The 6,649-nt window shown below is 35.0% G+C and overlaps 1 long non-coding RNA gene across 1 annotated transcript; it reads right to left on the bottom strand.

Moving 5' to 3' along the window:
* Window positions 1-360: 360 nt before the first annotated feature.
* LOC107873458 lies at window positions 361-1,246 on the bottom strand. Its single transcript, XR_001675343.2, has 3 exons — window positions 984-1,246; window positions 823-877; window positions 361-744 (listed from the first exon to the last, which is right to left on the bottom strand). It is a non-coding gene; the product is annotated as an uncharacterized LOC107873458 (long non-coding RNA).
* Window positions 1,247-6,649: the final 5,403 nt, after the last annotated feature.

Genomic DNA, 6,649 nt, shown 5'->3' with positions numbered 1-6,649 from the left:
GTGTTATGGAGATTTATTAATGAAGGTTGCGTAAAGTACAACACTGATGAAGCATCTAGGGGGAATCCTATAGTGAGTTCATATGCTTTCTACTTAAGAGAAACTCCGGGAGATCTAATCTACGCCAAGAAGCTAAAATGGAAGATACATCTAATGTGGAAGCAGAAACTATGGCTATGCTACAAGAAGTAAGACATTGCAGGAATTCAATATATGATAAAGCAGTTTTTCAAACAGATTCATTATTTATGAAAAAGATAGTCGCTAGGGAGTTGGCATGTCCTTGGAATCTAGTAGGTTATCTAGAAAAAATATGGAGTTTAATAATCCACAAACAGATACAAGTAAAACATATAATTAGAGAAGGCAATCAGTTGGTATATAACCTTGCAAACTAGGCAATAGATAAACAACAATTCTTTTTTACAAGTTTTATACAGCTAGAAAGTAAAGGCAAAAGAATTCTAAATCGTGTTAAGATGTTATGTCCATAAAAGTTTCCACCATTGAGAGGGTGATAGGACTTACCAAGCTAAAGCTTAACTTGAGAAAAAAATCAAATATCAAAATTATAATCATTAAAGTTGTACAAAGCTTTATATCCTATTCTACTACAACCAACAAAAGGGACTCATAGTGTAAGAGAGGGTTTTTACTAAATCTACTAATGATACACCTGCAGAGATACACACATTTCATCTCATTGTGGTTTTGAGCATCTTGTTATCTCCTTTCCAGTAGCAGCTATAAGATGAAGCACACTCTTTAAAAAAAAGACTAAAAGAATATTGACCAGAAACAAAATAAAAGATGGAGGCTTACTTGTATGTTGATGTACTCTCAGGAGTCCAAACCCATCAATGAAGCACCAAAAACACTTGATATTCCCAATAACCGAAGAGCACAGTTGTGAAATCAGAAAATTTTGAATGAAGAATTGAAACTATTTAGGAGATGTATTGAGAAGGAAAAAAGGTACTTACTTTTGATAGCTGAAATGCGAGCTGTTTCACAACAAATCTATGGCACAGATTTGATAATCCCCAACAACTTCAAGAGGAAGGTCAGATTCACCATCGGATAAGACAATATTTCTTCAGGTTATGGTAGATATGGTAGATTGATTGTAGGAAACACAAACCCTATTTTTTAGGGTATATGTAATGAACAAAAAAGGCTGAGTCACATATTTGGATCCTTTTCGAAATGGGAAATTTTTGTTTATTTTCAATATCTTATTTGGGCTATAGATTTTATGATGGGTTAGTCCATTATTGTAAAAACTATTAGAGTTTTCTTTATTTCCCATTATTCAATAAAATACTAAATAAAACCAAAAAAAATTTAAGAGATTTTATGACCTCAATTCATCTCGTAATATGTTCTCGTACTATATAATTAATCATCACACATATATTTACATAGAAATCATTTGGTTTAGGTGTATACACCTAAGATGATAGTTCAAATTGTAGCCCAAAAATGTAGGGAGCTACAATGTCACAATCTTTCATGCCAACTTATGAACTTAATTGTACTAGTAAACTCCAAGTTTATCATGAGATGTGATTTTTGCTTTAGTAAGCTTATAATTACTATGACATGAATTTTATATCAATAAACTCATAGTTTATGATAACATGCAATCTCATCATACTCGGGTAAATATTTATATTCGTATTATTTACTTTAGTAACTTGGAGATATTCAATCTTCTAATAATTCTATGTAACATCCTGAGTTTACACCCCGAAGGCCACAAGGTGCTTACGACCTCGAAAGACCATAAGCTAACCCATGACTGGTACTTGATGTGAGCACTGAATAATAATACTGAAATAATGTGGAAGTTAGGCTGAAGTTCCATAAGGTTCATAATATGAATACTGATAACTATAGAAATTGATAATAACATCTGAAAACTGAATACTGTCTGAACTAGTCAAGTATGAAAATCCTCTAACTGAACTTTCTGAATATGGAGTTTATGTGATAAGCCCACAACTAACTCTAACTATTAAAATACTGAATCTACTATTATAATGAAATAAAAGAATATCCTTAATGAATGAGGACTCACTACTAAATTTATTGTTGCTGACTGAATTTGGCTAAGCACTGTCAGGAGACTAAGTGATCAAACCTATGATATGAAACATTAGAGTGCAAGAAAAGAGTATGCGATCAGTATGTCAAATATACTGGCATACTAGATAAGGTAAGGCTGAAATGCATGGGTTCATATGCATGAACAATAAGTGATTGAGTGATATGAATATAACTAAATGAGAGTACATGGATAACTGAAGTTACTGTAAACACTGATTATGCAATACTATGCCTATATATATACACTATGTTTGAGATTTATACTGAAACTAAGTACTGAGTTCTAATAATTGAGTAACTAATAGTTGAGATTACTGATAATTAAATCATTGATAGCTAGGTGACTGTTTCTAATAGTCCTAATTTAGTAGAAATGAACTGAGTTCTATGTTGAGGCTGAAACTGAAACTATAGGAGTTAATCATTTGACATACCCCTCTCTAAACTGATTGGGGTCAAACCTGTACCCCAGTTGGAAGGGTGTCAGTACTATGCCACAGGTATAGACACTGGCTGTGTGGATCTACTGAAATGTCACCCCAAAGGACTAAAGTTCACCTTCTTTTGGCAAGTTCCCTATTGAGAGTGATATTACCCTCAACTAGAAGGTAAACACCTTATCAACCCTCATATGGTAGGTTGATATCTTAACCTATGCTGGCTAAGTAGTTCTAGAATGCATGGACTGCTACAAAGGACCACACCCTCTACTGAAAGGTGATCCCTCATCGTTGGGTTTATTCGGTGCTGAATCCTACTCTAAACTTAATGACACTGATTATTAGACTGAACTAAAATGTACTGAGTTTTGTAATTGGCTGAGTACTACTATTTGTGATATTGCTGAGACTATTCTGTAGATATTGTAATTCAAGGTAAACAGCTAGATTTTGGGCATTAAATACCCCTAGGACTCGATAGCATTGATAGTAAAGCATGGCATGATCTTAAAAGCATAACAATAATTGATTGTGAACAATACATTCATTTAGACATTTTGTCAAACACTTGAGAGGAATGAACTTATACATTAATGGGAATGTATGATAACATGTCATGATTTCACTATTTAATTTACATAGGTATTCTATCAAACACTTGGAGAACATAATTAATGCACATTATAATGGTCAACACATAATCATCATGAATACAATACTCAACTAGCAATGAAAAGATTTAACATGAAGATCACATAATTCATACACATACTATCTTAATTTTCATGAAATTTGCAATTAATCGTGGATCGAAACCCAAACAACATCGTAATCATGAATATAATCTAATTCAAGCTTGGAAATCACAAATCTGAAAACTTGTATTTTTAAATAGGGTTGTTGGACTCCATAGGTGGTAAGGGTTTAGGGATGAACACCTAACATCCCTATGAGGATGAGTTCTTGAAGTTTCTTGGTTAAATTCATGAGGATTGCTCTTGATTCTTGGAGGTTAGGGTTTTTCCAATTGAGAGAATGCTCTTGATTTTGGGGAAAATTGAATAGAATAATGGCTTAACTAGGTTATTAGCGGTTAAATCATGTGTTTAGACTGATTAGGGCTAGGGAAAAAGACCAAATTACCCCTAGAAAAAATTAAATTTCAATCACTGAAATCCCAATTTTGGCTTTCATCACAACGCGGTGGCATCATGGTGAGCAACTGGATTTTGTCGGATAGTGTAGTCCAAGGAAGAGTGAGAAAATGCACTTTAGACCAATGCGGAGGTATCGTAGAGCCTCACTGGAATGTGATAATTGCTACGTGGAACTCTAGCGTGATGCGCCATTATCGCATTGACACACTAGAAAAGTTAATTAGGAATTGGGACTTCACCGAGATGTACTGGAATTGCGCTCTCTCACTGGAAACTAACGAATACCATTTTGACCCTCACCACGATGGGATGCTGGTCAATTTGACATTATGTTTTACTAAAAGTGCCATAACTTTTAACTCGGATACCATATTTTGGCAAAATTTATATCGTTGAAAAGCTAACTGAATTTCCTACAGAATGATAGGTCTTAAGCTAAAAAATTATATGTATTATTTAAAGTACATATTAGAATTCTTGCATACTGAGAGCTAAATTGTGCTAGGAAAATATGGGGTATTACAATATCTCCCCTTAGGAATATTTGTCATCGAATTAGACAGATTAAGCAGAGAAATACTGATAGACTGAGTTTACATACTAAACATGCACAACTGAAGCATGATTACATGACTTAAACTAGCGATAAACTGAGTTTTCATATTGAAACATAATTATATGGCTGAACGGATTCATAAATGCATGACTGTGATGAAGATGATATGCAATAGTAACTGATACCAAATTTGTAACTATAACTGAATATGGAACTGACTAAATCTAAGGAAGACTTTTACCTTAAGATGAGTCTAATTTTGTGAAGAAGAGGTGAGGATACTTGGTCTGCATATCTGCTTTTACTTCCCAAGTATTACTGGTTCCGCCAGAGAACTTCGACTAAGGGAACTTTTTTGTTCCATTGTCTGTGAATTTGATGATCAAGAATTTACACTGGAACCTCTTCAAAAGAGAGATCATTCTTAATATCTATGTCCTCTAAGGGGACTACAACTGATGGGACACTAATGTATTTCTTTTGAAAGGAGACGTGGAATACTGGGTGCACTAAAGCTAAGTTTGAAGGAAACTCAAGCTCGTAAGCTACCTTTTCGAAACAACTAAGAATTCTATAAGGACCGACATATCAGTGACTGAGCTTCGCTTTCTTGTAAACCTCTTCACTCCCTCCATGGAAGATATTTTCAAGTACGCAAAATTGCCAATCTCAAACTTGAGACCACTTTTCCTCACATCTGTATACTATTTCTATTAGCTCTAGGTTGCCCTAAGCTTTTCTCTGATCAACTAAACTTTATTTAAGGTATCAACACCATGTCAAGCCTAACCACTATAGCCTCATCTACCTCCAACCAACCAATTGGAGATCTACATCTCCTAACATAAAGAGCCTCAAACGAAGCCTTCTGAATACTATAATGATAGTTGTTATTACATGCAAATTGAATCACAGGAAAGTGGTCATCCCAACTACCATTAAAATCAACAACACATACTCTTAACATATTTTCTAGAGTCTTAATTGTTCTATCTGCTTGACCCTCTTTCTAAAGGTGAAATGCTGTACTTAGGTGAACTTGGGTACCAAAACCCTTTTGGAAATCTTTCAAAAAATGAGAGGTAAACTAGGTACCTCTATCTAAAATGATGGATACCGAGACTCTGTATAGCCTGGCCGACTCTCTGATATAGAGTTTCGCATAGTCCTTGGCTGAATAAGAAGTATAGACTAGGACGAAATGAGCGGATTTGGCCATCCTGTCTATGATAACCCAAATTGAATTATGCCGATGATGAGTGCGAGTCAAACCCTATCATAAATTCTGTGTTCACTTCTTCCCATTTCCATATGGAAATACTAAACTCTTACATGGAGCCACTAGGCTTCTTGTGCTCTATCTTAACCTGCTGACACATAGAGCACTTAGCTACAAACTCTGCATTATCCCTCTTCACTTTACTCCACTAATAGATCTCCCGCAAATCATGGTACATCGTAGTGTCCCCTGGATAAATCTAGTAACACATACTGTGTTCTTCTATAAGAATTTACTGCCTCAACTCATCAACACATGGCACACACAGTATACCCTGGCAACATAATACACCATCTCCCCCTTGGAAGAAATCCTTTACTTTGTGATCTTTGACTGATTCTTTCAACTTAACTAGACATGGATTTCTATCCTACTTTTCCTTCACTTCGGAAACCAGAAATAGTTCTGAACTATTCTGCACCCACATACTACCCTTTGCTAAATCGACTACGTGGACACCTAGTGGGTTAAGATGATGAACTTCCTGAACTAACTTTTTCTTACCATCCTTAACATGAGAAACACTACCCATAGAAAACCTACTGAGAGAATCTTCCACTACATTGGCCTAGCCTGGAAGATGAAAAACACTCATATCATCATCTTTCAACAACTCTAACCACTTTCATTGACGTAAATTCAAATCTTTCTGAGAGAACACATACTGCAAGCTTTTATGACCAGAAATAATATAACCAAGGAATGCTAATGGCCTTAGCCAAAATTTACACTGACTAAATTTGGCGAGCAACTGATGGGCTCTGAGAGTTTAAAGTACTATTATGACGTGATCTGCGTGATCATTATCGCTATAGGAATAGACAAGAATGTCATTGATGAAGATTATAATGAACATGTCCAACTACTGCTTAAAAACATGATTCATTAAGTCCATGAAGGATGCAGGGGCATTTTTGAGACCAAAGGACATGACTAAAAACTCAAAATAACCATATCAGGTTTGGGAAGCTATTTTCAAAATGTCACATTCTCCGATTCTGAGTTGATGATAGCCTTATCTGAGGTATATCTTAGAAAAGTAACTGGCATCCTGAAGTTGATCAAACAAGTCATCTATTCTATTACATGGATATTTGTTCTTGATTGT

Source organism: Capsicum annuum, chromosome 6 (assembly GCF_002878395.1).
Source record: "Capsicum annuum cultivar UCD-10X-F1 chromosome 6, UCD10Xv1.1, whole genome shotgun sequence".
Lineage (NCBI taxonomy): Eukaryota > Viridiplantae > Streptophyta > Magnoliopsida > Solanales > Solanaceae > Capsicum > Capsicum annuum.
Note: the sequence above shows the minus strand (reverse complement) of the source record. Positions and strands in the feature narration are given on the sequence as shown.